This window comes from Coenobita brevimanus, chromosome 69 (assembly GCF_032717465.1).
Source record: "Coenobita brevimanus isolate Jiangsu-jjx chromosome 69, ASM3271746v2, whole genome shotgun sequence".
Classification (NCBI taxonomy): Eukaryota; Metazoa; Arthropoda; class Malacostraca; order Decapoda; family Coenobitidae; genus Coenobita; species Coenobita brevimanus.
The window spans coordinates 29,211,915-29,231,914 of record NC_137022.1 but is presented as its reverse complement, the minus strand read 5'-3'; the positions used below and the strand labels follow the sequence as shown (position 1 = coordinate 29,231,914).

Below are 20,000 nucleotides of genomic sequence, written 5' to 3'. Positions count from 1 at the left end.
TGGAGTGAAAAGATAAAGAACAGGAGGGGAGAAGAAGAGGGTGGGAGAGAGGAAGGAGAAGAGGAGGAGGGGAGGAAATTGAAGGAATGGGGGAGTAAGATGGAAAGGGGAGGAGGGGAGGGGAGCGAAATTGAGTGACGTTAAACAAGGGGGGAGAGGAAGGGGAGAGGAAGGGGGGATTGATGCATGAGGAAATTAAGTATATATAGAGGGGAAATGAGGAAGTGTGTGAAAAGGGGAGGAAAGAGGGAAAGAGAATGAGGGGGAGGGGAGGGGAAAGCGAAAGGGAGGGGAAACAGAGGAAGAGGGAAGGGTAGGGTGAGGGGGAAGGAAAGAGGGGAAGTATTGGAGATGGAGGGGAGGGAGGGGAAGGGGGAAATGGAGGGGAATGGAATATGATGCTGATGGAAAGATTTGTTGGAAGGGGAAAGAGAGAGGAGAGAAAATTGATTGTAAGGAGAGAGAGAGAGAGAGAGAGAGAGAGAGAGAGAGAGAGAGAGAGAGAGAGAGAGACCGGATATGCTTTATAGGGGTGATTTGTGAAAGTGAGGGGACGAGAGGGGAGGTATGGGAGAGGGAATAGAGAGGGAAAAATTGATAGGAGAGAGAGAGAGAGAGAGAGAGAGAGAGAGGAAGGGGAAGAAATTGAGTGTGATGTTGGCGAGAGAGGGGAGAGGAAGGGGTAGGAAACAGGAGGAGGAAAGGGGAGAGAATGAATAAGAGAGAAAGGAGACGAGGGGAAAGGGAAAGCGAGAGAGGGGAGAGAAAGAGGTCAGGTAAATATGTATGTATGTATGTCTCGATTTTTTCACTCAGGTCTTGGCATTTCCATTGTTTCATTCCACTCGCTAATTGGAGAGAGAGAGAGAGAGAGAGAGAGAGAGAGAGCGGGGGAGGGAGGGAGAGAGAGAGAGAGAGGATGGGTGAGCAATAGTATGTGTGTTCTTGCCTTTCCCTTTATGTGTACTTCTCTCTCTCTCTCTCTCTCTCACAATCCTCCCATCACCATTAAAATTTCACCCCAGAAGCCTACGGATTTTCCCCATACGATTTCACTTACTCTAATTTTCACTCAGAAGTCTACGGATTTCCCCCATACGATTTCACTTACTCTAATTTCTTAAAGATTCGTTCGATTATATTTAAGTGTTTCTCTAATTTTTCAAAGAGTTTTAGAATATATCGTTGCCTATATGAGCTCAAAATGTCGTCACAAGTGGAGGGACGGTGGTGGCATGAGGTGGATGAGCTCTGAGTATTGTCGCAAGTGGAATGAGTGGTGGAGTGAGGTGGAATGAAGGAGTAAGGTTTGGGGTGGATGTGATTTGGTAGATAGATAGATATAGAAAGATAGACATTGATGATGGAGATAGATAGACAGTGATGGAGATAGATTGATATAGATAAATAGACAGTGACTGATAGATAAATAGATATACTGACAAGAAAATAGCCAAACAGCTGAGTGGTTAAAAATAAGTAACGATGTGTAGGGAGGCAGACACAGATAGAAAAAAAAATAGACTCGATAGATAGATAGATAGATAGTGATATAGATAGGTAGTTAGAAATACTGATAGAAAAAATATTAAGACAGATGGTTACAAATAGTGATATCTAGGTAGGGAGACAGACAGATAAATAGACGAGAAAGATAGATATATAGACGAGATAGATACATAGATAGATTTATGGACTGACTCGGCACTTCTTCCTGGTCTCGTCGTAAAATATAAAAATCCATGTGTGTGTTTTTTTTTTTATATAGAAATGAACCACGTCAGTTCTCTCTCTCTCTCTCTCTCTCCAATCCTATCCCTTTCCCTTCCGTTTTTTTTTCTTCACCTTCCATTTTCTCTCTCCAGCTCCCCCTCCCCTCCCCTCCCCTCCCTTCCCCCTTACAAACTGGACTAATGCGATCTTAAGGAGTTCCCCCTTCCTCTCTCTCTCTCTCTCCCCCTTGGTCTAGTGGTATTATGCTCTTATGGTACTGGTATGACACTGGTATGAACTATTTTAAGCCTGGTATTTTACACAGTGGTATTCTCTTAACTTTGCATTGGGGTATAGTGGTACATTAAATGGTATAATGGGAGAGGACTGGTATTTAGAGGGGTGTTGATGGTATTACGATCTGTGGTGTGGAGGACTGGTATTGTGAGTGGATTCGATGGTACTACGGTGTTTGGGCGGTGGTGTGGTGGTGGTGATGTGATCTGGTGTGCTGGTGTGAAAGGGTGGTGTGGATCCAAAAATATAGGTGGATTTGGGGAGGCAGGGTGGGATTAAGTTTATATCGGGGGATTACAGGTGATGTGGGATTTATTGGAGAGAGAGAGAGAGAGAGAGAGAGAGAGAGAGAGATGAGTTTAGGTATATGAGTGAGGGGTGAATTACAAGTGGATATAAATGAGATAGGTGAGTAGATAGATAGATAGATAGATAGATAGAGAGAGAGAGAGAGAGAGAGAGAGAGAAAGCAGGGGAAGGAAGATGATACATTACCTTCATATTATCTTCCCATATCTCATACTCCGCGTCATCTCTCTCTCTCTCTCTCTCTCTCTCTCTCTCTCGAACTTTTTCCTCTCCCATCGTCTTCTCCCTTGACCAGTTTAGTCTCTCCCTCTCCCACCTCTTCTCCCCCTCCTCTACCCTCCCTCCCCTCTTATCTTTTTCTCCCTCTCCCCTCTTTTTCCTCCACTTCCTCCCCACCTTCCCCTCCTCCCTCGGTACTCCTTTCCCCTCTCATTCCCTTCTTCCTCTTTCCCCCTTCCCCTCCCTCCCCTCCTGTCTCCCCCTCCCCATCCAACTTCCTCAACCTTCCCCTCCACCTTCCTCCCCCTCCTCTTCCTCCGTCTTCCTCTCCCCTCTCTCCCCCTTTTTTCCTCCACCACTACCACCACCACCTTTCCTCCTCCTCCTCCTCCTCTTCTCGCAGTTCTTCCTGCCACTTCTGCACTTCATTTCCGTCTTCCTTCCTCCCCCTTCTCTCTCTCTCTCTCTCTCTCTCTCTCTCTCTCTCTCTCCCGTATTTTTGTTTTTATATTAATGTTCAAATGAAAGAGAGAGAGAGAGAGAGAGAGAGAGAGAGAATTATCAGGAGGAAGGAGGCAAATGACTGATATAATGGATAATAAAAGAGAGAGAGAGAGAGAATATCATGATTGGAAGGCGTGCAGTAGAAGGAGAAAGAAGGAAACAGGAAGGAAGAAGTTGAGTAAACGAAGGAAGTAGGAAAGAATAAGTGAAGAAAGAAGGAAGGTGCTTTGGAAGGAAGGTGCAATGGATGGAAGGGAAGGAAGGAAGAAGGAAAGCGCGATGGAAGGAAGAAAGAAGGAAGGCGCAGTGGAAGGAAAGGAAGACTTGATGGAAGGAAGAGAAGGAACATTGGCACCCTTCCATCCATCTCCCCTTGTAGCCCTGTCTGAGAGAGAGAGAGAGAGAGAGAGAGAGAGAGAGAGAGAGAGAGAAGACATTAAGAAGCAAAACGAAGAACAACAATGAAGGAAGGAAAGAAGGAAGAAGGAAGGATTTAAAAGTAGGAGAAAGAGTAAAAATTGAAGGACTGAAAAAATAAGGAAGGAAAGGAAAAACTAGAGGTTGAAGGAATGAAGGAAAGTCTGATATGAAGGAAAAGAAAGGAGTGAAGGATTGAGATAAGGAATGAAGGATGGAAGGAAGAAGGAAGGTGGTCTGGTGTGAAGAAGGATGAAGGAGTGAAGAAAGGAAGTAGGAACGAGGGAAGGAAGGAAGTAATGAGAGAAGGGAGAAAGGAAGTGATGAGGGAAGGAAGAAAGTAATGAAAGAAGAAAGGAAGTAATAACGGAAGGTAGGAAGGAAGAATGGGCAAGAAGGAGTACTGATAAGATGATATGGAATGAATGAAGGAAGGAAGGATGGAAGGATAAAACCAGAAAGGTAAAATTCTGATATGAGGTGAAGGAAGGAAAGGAAAAAAAAAAGGATGGAATGAAGGAAGGCAGGGAGGAAGTAGCAAACCAAGGAAAACTATGAGAAAATGAAGGAAGGAGGGAATGAATGAAGGAAGGCAGGAAGGGAGTAGCTAACAGAGGAAGATGTACTGTGAGAGAAGGAAGGAAGGAGTGAAGGAACACTGGCCTCCTTCCTTCCATCTGTCTCTCCAACTCCGTCTGAGAGATAAAACTTCTTTTTGGGGGGGAGGGGGGGCAGACTCACTGACTTTACTGCTTACCCCCTCCCCTACCCCCTTCCCCTTTCCCTCTTCTCCTTCCCCTCCTGTTTTCCCCTTCTACTTCCCTTCCTCTTTCCTCCTCCCCTCTTCGTTTCCCCCCTTCTCCTCCTCCATTTCGTCTTTCTTTTCATCTGTTCCCCTCTCTTCTTCCCCTTGCACCTGTTTTCCCCTCCCTTCTCTTCTTATTCGATCTTCTTTCCTTCTCTCTCTCTCTCTTTCTCTCTCTCTCTCTCTCTCTCTCTCTCTCTCTCTCTCTCTCTCTCCCCCCCCTCCCTCCCTCCTCCTCCTCCTCCTCGTCCTCCTCCTCCTCCTAACTTCCCTTCCCTTCCCTCCTCCTTCCTTTCATTCCCTTTCCTTCCTTTCTCCTTCTGTCTCTCTCCTCTCTTTCCCCTCTTCCACATTTTTCTTCCATACCTCTCCCTACCCCCATCCTTTCCTTATCTTTTGCTTCCTTCCTCCCCTTCCCATTTTCTTCCCTTCTTACTTCCTCCTCCTTCTTCTCTTCCTCTTAACCTCCCATCTTTACGCCTTCCCTTTCCTTCTCCTCTCCCTTCCCCTTCCTTTCCCACTTCCCGTCCACTCTTTCTCCCCCCTCTTCATCCCACACCCACACATTTCCTTCCCTCCCCTCATCTTCATCTATCCTCCCCTCCTCCTTCTCTTGGTCTTTTCTCCTCTCTCCTCTCTTCATCCTTCCTCCCCTCCTATCTTTCCTCCCCTGCTTTATCGTTTCTTCCCTCTCTCTTTATCTCATCTCCCCTCCCCCTCTCCTTATCTTTCCTCCCCACCCACTCTCTTCATCTTTCCTCCCCCCTCTCTTCACTTTATCTTTCCTCCCATTCACCCCCTTCATCTCTCCTCTCCCCTCCACTTTTTCCCCTCCCCACACCCACTCCTTCCTCGTCCTATCCCCTCTTTCCTCTTTTCCTTCCCTTCCTCTTCCGTCATTATTTCTCCACTTCTTTCCCCTAACTTTTTCATTCCTTTCCTTTCAATTTCTGTGTGTGTGTGTGTGTGTGTGTGTGTGTGTGTGTGTGTGTGTGTGTGTGTGTGTGTGTTTAATCTATACACCTCACGAAGAACAAAAGATTGAATAAAAACGAGAGAGAGAGAGAGAGAGAGAGAGAGAGAGAGAGAGAGAGAGAGAGAGAGAGAGAGAGCTAAATGAAGACAAAGAAAAAGAGGGAACAGAAAGACAGCCGGAAGAGTGAGAGAGATGAACCCCTCTCTGTCTGTCACTCTTCATTCTCTCTCTCTCTCTCTCTCTCTCTCTCTCTCTCTCTCTCTCTCTCTCTCTCTCTCGTGCTATTTTATTGTATTCAAATATTTGCCAACTCGCCCCATTAGGAGAGAGAGAGTGAGAGAGAGAGAGAGAGAGAGAGAGAGAGAGAGAAAGGGGAAAGAAAAAAAAGCCACTCCCTTTAATCCCTGGCTTAGCTGTCTGTCTCTCTGTCTGTCTGTCTGTCTCTCTCTCTCTCTCTCGCTAATCGTTTCTTCCCTCTCTCCCCCCGTCTCAGTCTCCCTCATATATTGATTTTCTCTCTCTCTCTCTCTCTCTCTCTCTCTCTCTCTCTCTCTCCCTCTGTCTCTCTCTCTCTCATTCATCCTTTAACCTTTTCATTACTTTCGTCATCTCTTCTTTATTTTCTTTATATTATCTCACTCTCTTTATCACCATTTTATTTATTGCTCCCATTACTCACCAGGTAATAAATTTTGCTTTTTTGTTTTTGTTTTATTGTTGTTATTAAATGTCTTTGTTCTTCTGTGGTGTTTTATCTGCGTGTTTTCTTTGTCACTCTTTGTTTTAATTCCTTCCACTTCCCCTTAGTCTGTTTGGATACGCACATACATATATATCTACATTTATACGTACATACATACACACAGTACATGTATACCTGCATTTATACGTACATGCATACATACATACATATATATATACATACATACATATATAGATACATATATACATACATACATATTCATAAATACATACATAACCTACAGTATATAGATACATATTTATAATTATTTACATATTCGTAACAAATATACATACATACATTTATACATACATACATACATGCATTTATACACATGCTTGGGCACTGCAGATATACAGACATGTACTAAGATAGACTGTTAGATAGATAGATGTCTTGAGATGCACAGATAGATATACGAGTATCGTGTATGTATGCGTTGATGTATACACGAATAGAGGAATAGATAGATAGAACTAGATAAATCAATAGATAGATGAATGGACAAACTGATGTATAGACAGAATAGCTAGATAGATAGATGGATAGATAGACCGACAGATAGATTGATAGATAGATAGATAGATAGGACACGGATGAACGACAGGATGGGGAGAATAAGCAGAGATGCAAGGAAAGGGGTGAGGGATTACCAGATTGAGCAAGGGAGAGAGAGGAGGAGAAAGGAGAGGAGAGAGGGAAGAAAGGAGGGAAGGAGAGAGGGGATAAAGGAGAGGAGAGAGGGAAGAAAGGAGAGGAGAGAGGGAAGAAAGGAGAGGAGTGAGGGATGTAAGGAGTGAAAGAGGGAGGGAAGAAAGGAGAGGAGTGAGGGATGTAAGGAGTGAAAGAGAGAGGAGAGGAGAGAAGGAGAGAGGGAAGAAAGGAGAGAAAAGAGGGGAAAAAAGAGGGAAGGAGAAAAGAAGAGAAAGAGAGGGGGGGGAAAGGAGAAGGAAGAGGGAGGGAATGAAAGGGAGGGAGAGACGGAGAGGAAAGAAGGGAGAGAAGAGAAGGAGGGAGGAAAGGTAGAAAGGGAGGGGAAAAAAAAGAAAGAAGGAAGAGAAGGAAAAATAAATGACAGTGTTTGGAGAAAAGGTAAGAAGGGAGAGAGAGAGAGAGAGAGAGAGAGAGAGAAGGAAGGGAGGGAGGAGGAGGACGTACACACAGCTGATAAACTCCCACGCTGTTGATTCCTTTTAGGCTAAGCTTAGACACACACACACACACACACACACACACACACACACACACACACACACACACACACACACACACACACACACTACAGGACCGTATCATTTTACAGGGAGAGTGACAGGAAAAATGAACCCATCTCCCATGCTAGCGAAGTATAACTGGGGAAGAGGTGTCTGTAGAGGAGAGAGAGAGAGAGAGGAAATATAATCTGCGAATAAATGGAAGGACATACTAATAATATTTTTCGCAATTAAATATTCCTAACACCTGTTTGCTCAGTTGATGGCCAGGTGTAGTCAGATTGGACGGCCGGCTGGATTAGTGGGATTAGTAACCAAGGAGACTCATGCCTGCCTCATAACTATGTCTCTCTCTCTCTCTCTCTCTTTCTCAACCAGTGAAGGGAATGGATGCTCAGGTGGAAAGATAAGCGAGTTGGAATTTTAAGATATTTTGGTGCCCAAGATTTGAACCATCATCTCTATCACTGCAAGATAGATAGAAAGGTGTGTAGATAGCAAGACAGGTAGAGACATATGAGATAAATAGATAAAAGACAAAGATTTATAGTGCCAGACTGGTTGACATAGGTAGGTAGATGGGTAGGTACAGGTAGTTAGATAGACAGGTAGAAGATTTACGTCTCAAGTCCATTCGCTCTTTTCCGAGAAGAGATGAGGCGTAAGATTTAGGAAGCTGGTAGTTAATGGGTAGTGCGAGTACATTAATTACTGACGATGTGTTGTATAATTAAGAGTACATTAATTACTGACTACGTGTTATATTAATTAAGAGTACATTAATTACTAACGATTTGTTATATTAATTCTAAGGGTTAGGGTAATGGTTTCGGACGATAAGATTGCTTAGAGTATATTATTATTTATACGTAATTATTTTTCCTGACATACAGTCCGATAGTGATTTATTGCCCACCGACCAAGGACCCGAATTCTCTTTTCAGGTTAATTAATGACCAGGTATAATTAGACTGGAGGGTAATTTTTGACAGGTAACCAAGGAAACTCATTAATCGAGCTTCACGGAGTACAGTTTTACACCTAACAAAGTAAGGAGAATGGGTCAGTTCCGTCAGATGAAGAAAAAAATATTATTACTATCCATACATATTTTCTAACTTAAAAATATTCATGGCATTTATTTTACTCACAAAGAACGTCATTTTCTTTTTCATTCTACATTCCCTCACAGACAAAACCGCGTCTCCTTGGTTACTATACCTGGAAAGAGGGGAAAAGGGGGTCAGGATATCATGTTTTTTATATATTTGTTAGTTTTATTAGGGGTGAAGGAATAAATCGCTAAGGATGAGGTGTTAGGGTGCGAAGTCTTATATGGGAACAGGAATATGTATTAATGTTATTTCGTTTCATTTCGTACACACACACACACGCACACACACACACACACACACAGCAACTCATTAGCACATTGTTAGAGCCGGTGAACACTTGGACGTTCACTGAATGGAAACACGCACATGGATACGCACACAAGCACACAGTCATACACGCCAGCATGTATAGTCACAGCTACACATACCAAGCTACACACACACACACACACACACACACACACACACACACACACTGCTAGTTGCCTTGATAGGGTCGTTTCAGATAAGCGTGGTTGTTGTATACGAGAGAGAGAGAGAGAGAGAGAGAGAGAGAGAGAGAGAGAGAGAGAATATGTACCTTGTGTGTGTGTGTGTGTGTGTGTGTGTGTGTGTGTGTGTGTGTGTGTGTTCTGAAATGTCAAATGTCTCCTGATTGTGTGTGCGTCTTTGTGTTGTTATACTCTGAATTGCTTGTGTGTGTGTGTGTGTGTGTGTGTGTGTGTGTGTTGACCTGGAGACATGGTGACACAAGCATACAGTTAACACTCACACACACACACACACACACACACACACACACAAACTGCCCTACTGGTTCACATCCAGCGCACGCTATTGATCTCTCACACACACACACACACACACACACACACACACACACACACACACACACACACACACACACACACGCTCAGGTTGCGAAAAGTTTCACTGACGAAGTGGGTGGTTACTGTCCCCCTTGAGCAAGGGAACGGGTGTGTGCGTTGTGTGAAGGTCACAGCCTTGCCCTTAGATCGGACTATATGAGCTCTCAGCTCCCTTCCGGGAGGGTAAAAGCTGACGATCACGACCATCAAGTGATCCTGACCGACCCGGTGACCCGGTGAATTACACACACACACAATATAAGTAATGACGATACAATAAGGATGTATAAGACTAACGATAGTTAAATAGACGAGGATGTGATAGATAGGATCAGTGATAGATAGAAGGGGGTGAGGAGAGAGAGAGAGAGAGAGAGAGAGAGAGAGAGAGAGAGAGAGAGAGAGAAAGAATGAATACAGTATATAAATAGATTAATTTTCCTTCATATTTTTCACTTTTTCCGCAAATCTCGTGTATAAGTGAATGAAGAAGAGATGAGATGTATTAAATAATGTATGGAATGTATGGAGGGAAGGGTGAAGTGTGTAGAATGATGAATATGTGATGTATGAGGCGATAGTATGTATGAAGGAGAGAAGAGATGTATGAATAATGTATGGAAATGTATGGAGGGAAGGATGAAGTGTATAGCGTGATGCGTGATGGAAGAGTAGACGAAGTTTTGTCTTCGACTGTACGAAAGGTGAATCGGAGAAATTACCCGTTCAGAAAGCTAATTAACACAAGGATTTTGTTGCATCTGTGTGTGTGTGTGTGTGTGTGTGTGTGTGTGTGTGAGAGAGAGAGAGAGAGAGAGAGAGAGAGAGAGAGAGAGAGAGACAGACAGACAGAGAGAGAGCAAAACAAACAGTAAAGTCGATCTGTATTTAACATTATTTTCCCTATGTAATATTTCCCGACTGGATGAGAAAGAAATATTGCCGTGACATGGCTAGTGATCCCCAGTGTTTTATATCTTTACATAGAGATAAATAAATAAAATACAAAATAAAGCGCTCTGTGGATATAGGTAACGAGTGAGCTTTGTTCGGCCTTAACTTGTTCCTGTCGTAAACGTGGCTTTCTCTCTCTCTCTCTCTCTCTCTTACACACACACACACACACACACACACACACCATTGGCAGACTCCTCGTCGTTGATTTCATCCATAGTTATTTCGACAAAAAAATTCACCCCGGTCCTCAACAATCTCTCTCTCTCTCTCTCTTTCTCTCTCTCTCTCGTGCAATTCGACACCGCTCGTAAAACAGCGTCCCGACACTTCTCCCATCCAATTATTCCTCGTGTTTATATCGGCGTGCGAGGGAGCAACACAGCCAGTTTTAATCTCGGCGCTCGGGCTGGGGTGAGGTTACGGGGGAGGGTGGCGGGTGAAGGGAACAGCCAAAACAGGGAGGGTGGCCTTTGAACGGAAGAGGCAAAACAGTGTCCGTCTGGGAGCGATTCTTGAACTTCTCTTACTTGAAACTTAAGAAATTATGAGATGGTTATAGAATTGGGGGTGGAAAGGTAAGACTGGGGGATTTAATAATAAGAAAATTGATTGTTTCATGGCTATAGGGGTTACGGGGAGGGTGGATATTGAAGGGAACAGCCAAAACAGTGTCGTTTGGGTGGGGTTCTTGAGCTTTTCTTGCCTCAGGTATAGAGATCTTGAGATGGTTATTGAATTGAAAGTGGAAAGGTTAGACTGTGGATCTTGATATTCAGAAGACATATTATTTTGTTGGTGCCGGAGTCAAAGAGGGAGGGGGGAGGGCTACTAAGAAGAACAGCCAAAACAAGGAGGGAGGGGGGAGGGCTACTAAGAAGAACAGCCTAAACATCGCCTTAATCCCTGCCAGGCTAATTCTTCGTTACCTCCCCTGAGTCAGTGTATATCCAATGTAAACTGTACTTTATATTTAAAAAAAAAAAAAAATCAGGAAGGTATGTTTGGATATCTGCTTCAAAAGTTTTAAAATGTTTGATGATTATGCAAAACAGCTGGCCCATTGACTGAGTAAAAGCAGGTTGTTTTTCGCTTCCATCACTAATCATCACCATTATCATCAGAGAGAGAGAGAGAGAGAATATAGTCAACTCACATTCGCATTCACCAGCAAGAGAGAGACAAAGAGAGAGAGAGAATTCAGCCAACTCCATTTGCACTCACCAGCAAAGGAGAGAGAGAGAGAGAGAGAGAGAGAGAGAGAGAGCCTGGCTAACTAACTGCCTGACAAGGATAGCGCCAAAACATTTCCTCCCAGAATTCGTCTCTAAATCCTCACTGTTCCATCCACGTCCCTATTTTACACCGGAGTGGCTTTGGGATTTATTTTTATTTGTTTGAGGGATTTATTTTATTTATTTTGGGGATTTATTTGGGATCTGTTCTTAAGCGATTTATTTTTCACTAACCTTTCTTGGAGATTTATTTTGCACCTAACACCTCTTCTTAGGGATTTATTTTGCACCTAACACCTCTTCTTAGGGATTTATTTTGCACCTAACCCCTCCTCTTTGGGATTTATTTTGCACCTAACACCACTTCTTGGGGATTTATTTTGCACCAAGCCACATCTTTAGGGATTTATTTTGCACCTAACACCACTTACATAGCGATTTATTTTGCACTTAACACGTTTTCTTTGGCGATTTATTATGCACATTATAACATCCTCTTGTCTGATATCGATATTAAAAGGAGAGAAATAAAGTAGGGAATATAAAGGGGGAATATGTAGGATAAATCGCTGGAGAAAAAGTATTAAGGAAAATTAAAAGGAGATAAATGAATATACAAGGGAATATTAAGAGGAAATTTGTAGGATAAATCGCTAGAGAAAAGGTTTTAAGTAATATTAAAAGGAGAGAAATAAACATGCAAGGGAGTATTAACAGGGAATATGTAGGATAGATCGCTAGAGAAAAGGTGTTAATATCTAAAGCTGCTTATAATACGGCCTGACGTACGAATTCCTGTGAGGCTAAGGATGTTACCACTGAGCCACCGCCACTCTTGTTTGTAAAGGAAAAAAAAGAAAATGAATTACGTAAGAAGGAAAAGAAGAATTTAGTGGTATAAAATGGAGAGAGAGAGAGAGAGAGAGAGAGAGAGAGAGAGAGAGAGAGAGAGAGAGAGAGAGATGGAGAGAATTAACTAACGAGGGAGGTATCCTTAATGGTGTGTGTGTGTGTGTGTGTGTGAGAGAGAGAGAGAGAGAGAATTAACTAACGAGGGAGGTATCCTTAATGTTGTGTGTGTGTGTGTGTGTGTGTGTGTGAGAGAGAGAGAGAGAGAGAGAGAGAGAGAGAGAGAGAGAGAGAGAGAGAGAATTAACTAACGAGGGAGGTATCCTTAATGTTGTGTGTGTGTGTGTGTGTGAGAGAGAGAGAGAGAGAGAGAGAGAGAGAGAGAACTAACGAGGGAGGTATCCTTAGTGGTGTGTGTGTGTGTGTGTGAGAGAGAGAGAGAGAGAGAGAGAGAGAGAGAGAGAGAGAGAGAGAGAGAGAGAGAGAGAGAGATTAAGGAGAAGGGGGGAGGGGGGACAGGAAAAGAAAATACGGTGGGTAAGACAGTTCACGACAGAAAAGAGTAGCGACCGTCAACCATCAGTGTTCCATCCACGTCCCTAAATTAAAAACAACAACAGTGCTTCATATCGACTCTGAGTGATCATTTATTCTAAGTCTAAATCATCCCTTAGAACACTATACTTGCACTGTTACAGCAAGGTCCCTAATATTCCGTAAAAGACAAGGATAACGCGCTGTCGACGTGAAGTGATGATGTGGGGTGGGTGTGCGAGAGAGATAGTGGGGAGGAGGGGGTGATTAATGGCGGGGTGAAGTGGGGAGAAAAGTGTGTGTGTGTGGGGGGGCAAAGAGGAGTGGTGATAAGGAGGGAGAGAGAGAGGGGGGGAGGGGGGGAAATACAAGGAAGAAAGATGAGTGAAAAATATTGACGAGAAAAAAAAAAACATGGAAAAGAGAGAGAGAGAGAGAAAGAGAGAGAGAGAGAGAGAGAGAGAGAGATTAGCCAACTCACTGCCTTTTGAGAGAGATTTCTTTCTCGGGTAGACAGAAGTAAACTTTGATCAGCGTTACCATGGCAACGCTTACAGATGCTGTGGAGAGAGAAAGGGAAAAAAAAGAGAGAGAGGTATGAAGGTAGGCAGACAGACAAGCATATATAAATAGACAGGTATTTAGACAGATAGATAAATAACTGCACAATATGAAACAAGTTAACATTTAGCTGGATGTTATATTTGGCGATTGTTAAAATCCATAGGACGTGCATTAATTTCGCGTTTGATGACCAAATCCATTTAACAAGAGTAGCGGGCCAGTCACGCAAATTTTACTCTCTCTCTCTCTCTCTCTCTCTCTCTCTCTCTCTCTCTCTCACACACACACACACACACACACACACACACACACACACACACACACACACACACACACACCAAAAGAAACCTTGTATTAGCAATGATATACCCTATTCACTTACAGACTCGTTCCTAGTCTACACACACACGCACAAATAAGCCCCCTTACTCACGGACACAACGCTACACACGCAGAAAATAAGCCCCCTCACCCACGCACTCAACGCTACACACGCAAACACGCATCCTTGTTAATTCACTGTTTTTGTATTGATTTGGACCTAAGTTGTTCTCTGCACGCATCACCACGGAACACATGTATTAGCGTGTGTGTGTGTGTGTGTGTGTGTGTGTAAATTGCTCATAATAATTGAATTTGTAATCATTGTGTGTGTGTGTGTGTGTGTGTGTGTGTGTGTGTGTGTGTGTGTGTGTGTGTGTGTGTGTGTGTGTCTGTCTGTGTGTGTGTGTGTGTGTGTGTTGCCTTCAAGAAACACGCAAACGCAACAAACCCACACACAAACGCACGCAATCAACACACTAACCCTATCAGATATCACAGAAACTCTCTCTCTCTCTCTCTCTCTCGTACATTTGGCACCCCAACCCACCCCCACGTCGATAGTTGCAACCCCTCATTCTAGCTTTCTCTCCCCTCACTCTAGTTCTCTCTCCCCTCACTCTAGATATACCATTCTTTCACTATTTTCTTTACACGGCCGTCCCCTCACTGTAGCGGGCTTTCCCCTCACTTAAGCCCTTCACTCTTCTCACTCTAACTTCAACACCCCTCATTCTGCCTTCCGTAGCCCCCATCTTAGCTTCTATATCCCTCTCTCCCCTCACTCTGCCTAGCTTTCCCCTCACCCTCCACATCAGTAGCAACAGAAGGGAAGTAGCATGTGAACAAACGGGCACACGTAGCGACTCACCCCTTTCCCCTCACCCTAGCAACCCACCCATTCCCCTCACCCTAGCAACCCACCCTTTCCCCTCACCCTAGCCACCCACCCCTTTCCCCTCACCCTAACAACCCACCCCTTTCCCCTCACCCTATCCACCCACCCTTCCCCTTACCCTAGCTACCCACCCTTTCCCCTCACCCTAGCTACCCACCCCTTCCCCTCACCCTAGCCACCCACCCCTTTCCCCACACCCTAGCCACCCACCCCTTTCCCCACACCCTAGCCACCCACCCCTTTCCCCTCACCCTAGCCACCCACCCTTCCCCTCACCCTAACTACCCACCCCTTTCCCTCACTCTAGCTACCCACCCTTTTCCCCTCACCCTAGCTACTTTCCCATTCCCCTCACCCTAGCAACCCACCCTTCCCCTCACCCTAGCAACCCACCCTTTCCCCTCACCCTAGCCACCCACCCCTTTCCCCACACCCTAGCAACCCACCCCTTTTCCCTCACCCTAGCTAGCATCCCACCCTTTCCCCTCACCCTAGCAACCCACCCTTTCCCCTCACCCTAGCCCCCCACCCCTTTCCCCTCACCCTAGCTACTTACCCATTCCCCTCACCCTAGCAACCCACCCTTCCCCTCACCCTAGCAACCCACCCTTTCCCCTCACCCTAGCCACCCACCCCTTTCCCCTCACACTTGCAACCCACCCCCCCCTTTCCCCTCACCCTAGCCACCCACCCTTTCCCCTCACCCTAACTACCCACCCCTTTCCTCTCACCCTAGCTAGCCACCCTTTCCCCTTACCCTAGCTACCCACCCCTTTCCCTCACTCTAGCTACCCACCCTTTTCCCCTCACCCTAGCAACCCACCCTTTCCCCTCACCCTAGCAAACCACCCACCCCTTTCCCCACACCCTAGCAACCCACCCCTTTCCCCTCACCCTTGCAACCCACCCCTTTCCCCACGCCCTTGCAACCCACCCCTTTCCCCTCACCCTTGCAACCCACCCCTTTCCCCTCACCCTAGCCACCCACCCTTCCCCTCGCTCTGCGCGTCTCTCTCCCCTCACTCTGTTTCTTCCCCACACTCAACACTTCTCTCCCCTCACTCTATCCTTCCACTCACCCCCCTCCCTCTCCTTTCCCCTCTCTACCTTCACTCTCCCCTCTTCATATCCCTCTCCCCTCTTCTCCCCTCTCACACTCCCTTTCCCCTTCCCGTAAGTACTCCCCCTCCCTTCCTCCCTCCCCTCCTTCCTCAATCCTTTCCTCCTCCCCTCACCTCCTCTTCCTCCTCCCCTGACCTCTTCCTCCTCCCCTTCCCCCTCCCCTCTTCTCCACACCTCACCTCTTCCTCCTCCCCTCACCTCCTCTTCCTCCTCCCCTTCCCCCTTCCCTCTTCTCCACCCCTCACCTCTTCCTCCTTCCCCTACCTCCTCTTCCTCCTTCCCCTACCTCCTCTTCCTTCTCCCCTTACCTCCTCTTCCTCTTCCCCTCACCTCCATCAAGTCGATAAACCTAATTGCTCCTTCCTCGTGTTTTTTCCCCTCAGGTTCCCCATACAGTTCTCTCTCTCTCTCTCTCTCTCTCTCTGGTTATCTATCTATTTATTATCTATCCATCAATTCGTCTGCCTGTCTCCATTTGTCTATCCATCCATCCATCTCTCTCCATTTATCTCTCTCTGTCTGTCTATCTACCAGTCTGTCTGTCTGTCTACCAGTCTGTCTGTCTGTCTCTCTGCTTCTTTTTTTTTCTGTTTTTCTTCTCCATTCCCACTCATTCCATCCCTCTGTCCCTCCCTCTCCCCCTTCCCCTCCCCTCCCCCTCCCCTCCCCCTCTTCTCCCCTCCCCTCCCCTCCCCTCCCCTCCCTTCAAACTCTCACTATTTATTCCCAACTTTTCACCCATCCTCTCTCTCTCTCTCTCTCTCTCTCTCTCTCTCTCTCTCTCTCTCTATCTCTCTCCTTCAACGCCTGTCATTCATCTCCTCCTCCTCCTCCTCCTTCTTTTCATTTTCTTCCTCGTTTATAGTTTATCCATTTTTACACGGGCTTGTCAGTTTCAGGGTGTGTGTGTGTGTGTGTGTGTGTGTGTGTGTGTGTGTGTGTGTGTGTGTCTGTGTGTGTGTGAGAGAGAGAGAGAGAGACGTGTCTGTGTGCGAATATAAAATGATAGTAAAGAAAGAAAACGAAAGAGGAAAACAAAACGAAAGCATGTCTCCGTCAGTCTTTCTATCTATCTATCTCAATCCATCTTATCTATCTGTGCGTCTGTCTGTCTGTCTGTCTGTCCATCCACCCATCCATCCATCTGTCTAGCAGCCTACCTACCTACATACCTACCTACCTATCTACCTTCCTTTCTCCCTCCCTCCCTCCCTCCCTCCCTTCCTTCCTTCCTTCCTTCCTTCCTTCCTTCCTTCCTTCCTTCCTTCCTACCTACCTACCTACCTACCTACCTACCTACCTACATATCCTTCCTTCAACATTAAAATCGAAGCACTCACGCAGGGACCACCATGTCTGTGTGGTCTGTGTATCCCTTTGACCTTGTGTTGGTTGGCGACCCTACATGACCTCAAACTCTGACCTAAGATCTTAAAAATTCCCTTCGACGCCTTGAGAAAACTTGAGACGTGTTTTAGAGGAGATGCAAGAAAGCCGTTTTTGAAGTGTAAAGTGTGGAAGTAAGGCCTCTCTCTCTCTCTCTCTCTCTCTCTCTCTCTCTCTCTCTCACTACGTAATAATATAGAGATTTTAGGTAGAGGTTGTGAGAGTGGGTGGAAAGAGTGGAGGGTTTGTGGTTGTGGGGCGGGTCATTTTCTTAGAGAGAGAGAGAGAGATGAAAGAGAGAGACAGACAGACAGAGGGGAGAGAGGGAGAGAAGATTAGGGAGGATTGAAGAGAGGAAGGGGAGATGAAGGGTGAGAGTGAGGGAGAAAGTGAAAGAGGAGAAGAGAGAGGAGGGGAGTTGTGTTTCTCGTGTGAGAGAGGAGGGGCGTTGTGTTTCTTGAGGAGAGAGAGAGAGAGAGAGAGGGAGAGAGGTGGGGAGGGGAGTTGTGTTTCTTGAGGAGAGAGAGAGAAAGGAGGAGGGCTGTGTGTCTTCCAAGAATCGATGATCCAAGTCCAAAGCGTTGTCAAGGCCAGTGGTACGGAAACTGCCTCTCTCTCTCTCTCTCTCTCTCTCCCTCTCTCTCTCTATTTATATTCCCATCATCTTTGTATCACTTTAACCTCTGTTATATATAAATCCTCCGTTACACTCAGTCACATCCAAAATCAGTGGACTCCCATCCTCTAAATGGCTCCCCCCAAATGCATGGAGGGGGTCGCCTATAATTGTCGCCATAAACACCAGCAATCCCCACTCCACACAGAATCATACCCCGGACCATATCATTGTTTTTTTTTTTTTTTTTTTTTTTTTTTTTTTTTTGAGTCCTGTGCTATTGAATTTTGCATTTTTTTTTTGTTTTTTCAACGTTTTTTTTTCTTCATTTTCTGTTTGTTTATTTTCTTTGCGAGCTGGGGGGGGATGATAGAGGGCCTCCTTCACGTGGTGGCACTGATATACCTGGGCGGGTCTACTGCCTGGGTATACATATGTTCCTTAGCTCCATACCTATCCGCCAAAAGGAGGATATGGTGGACCGGTCGCAGGATGTGGGCACCTTCAGCCTGCAGTCCACGGGGTTCGTGTTTCAGGTGAACCTACTACTACTACTACAACTACTACTACTACTACTACTACTACTACTACTACTACCACCACTACAAATAATAATAATAATAATACAACTACTACTGATACTACTACTACTACTATTGATAAAAAAAAAAAGCTTCATTTAAGAAACTGAAGGATAATATATGAAATCTGAGCGATGTGAAATGGTCCTTTGATCATTAAGGGTATTTAAAATAGTGGTGGTTTCACTTGGTTTCGATTGTTTCATTTTGTTTCGGGCACTACACGTCATTTAGTTCTGTGTGTTTGTGGAGAGAGAGAGAGAGAGAGAGAGAGAGAGAGAGAGAGAGAGAGAGAGAGAGAGAGAGAGGGAGAGAGAGAGAGCAGGAGGTGTCAGTTCATTCACACCTCTTCATCTTTCCCTCGCCCACTTAGCATTTCTCTCTCTCTCTCTCTCTCTCTGAAGCCACCTAAGTTCTTCAAAGGGACTACGTTCTGTCTGGCGGTATATGGTATGAATGACGTTCTGTCCCTAGCCGGATTAGAGAGAGAGAGAGAGAGAGAGAGAGAGAATGTACAGGTATGGCCTCTCATTTCCCTTTTTCCTCTCTCTCTCTCTCTCTCTCTCTCTCTCTCTCTCTCTCTCGTATTTTTCATCCTTCTCTTTTTTTTCTTCTTTTTCCTCTCCTTTCCTCCTCCTCCTCCTTCGCTTCTCCATTTCATCCAATATTTCCCTCTCTGCCTTCTTCCCTCCTCCTCCTCCTCCTCTCCCTCAATCTCCCTTGTCAATTACCTGATCCAACATTCTCTCTCTCTCTCTCTCTCTCTCTCTCTCTCTCTCTCACACACACACACACACACACACACACACACACACACACACACACACACACACACACACACACACACACACACACTTTTCAACCTTCAGTTTTCTTATTTCTCTCTCTCTCTCTCTCTCTCTCTCACACACACACACACACACACACACACACACACACACACACACACACACTTTTCAACCTTCAGTTTTCTTATCTCTCTCTCTCTCTCTCTCTCTCTCTCTCTCTCCTGTCAGTTACCTCCCCAACATCTCTTTCTCGTATCGACTGTCGGGTTCACTAGTAATGAAAAAGAAGTCGGGAGGGGAGGGGAGGGGAGGGAGGGGAGAAAAAAGAGGGGAGGGGAGGGGAGGGAAGAAAGAGGAGGGGAGGGGAGGGGAGAAAGAAGAGGGGAGGGGAGGGGAGTGGAGAGGAAGGAGGTGGGTGGTGTGGGAGTGAGGGGAGGGGAGAGGAAGGAGGTGGGTGGTGTGGGAGTGAGGGGAGGAATGGAGTGAGAAAAGGATGGGAGGAAGGGGGCGAGGGGAGAGGGAGTAGGAGGATGGCGTGGGAGTGAGGAATGAGGGTGAGGGGAGAAAGGGAGGGAGGGGGTAGGCAGAGGCGTGGGAGTGAGGGAAAGAGGGGGGAGACAGAGGAGGGGGAGAGAGGTGTGGGAGGAGGAGGGAAGGGGGAAGAGGGGAGAGGTAGGAGGAAGGAGTAAGGGAGGAGATAAGTGGGAGGGGAGAAAAAACGAGAGAGAGAGAGAGAATTGGCTTTTTCTTGCTTACCAGCTCGATTTATAAAGGGTGGATGCAATTCTCTCTCTCTCTCTCTCTCTCTCTCTCTCTCTCTCTCTTTTGACTGGTTCTTGCTGTGTTAAAATTCTATAATGCAATTTGCCTTTTTTTTTTTGTCAATTTATTTTATCGTTTTTACTTATTTCGACATAATAATTGTAGTTTTAATTACGTACTGAAATATTGCCTTACTTCCGATGCTGTGAT

At 45.5% G+C, this 20,000-nt stretch overlaps 1 protein-coding gene across 1 annotated transcript in view; it reads right to left on the bottom strand.

The window, feature by feature from the left end:
* Cow (Proteoglycan Cow) overlaps positions 1-20,000 on the bottom strand; it is a 214,101-nt gene that overhangs the window by 184,622 nt on the left and 9,479 nt on the right. The gene's annotated exons all lie outside the window — the stretch shown is intronic.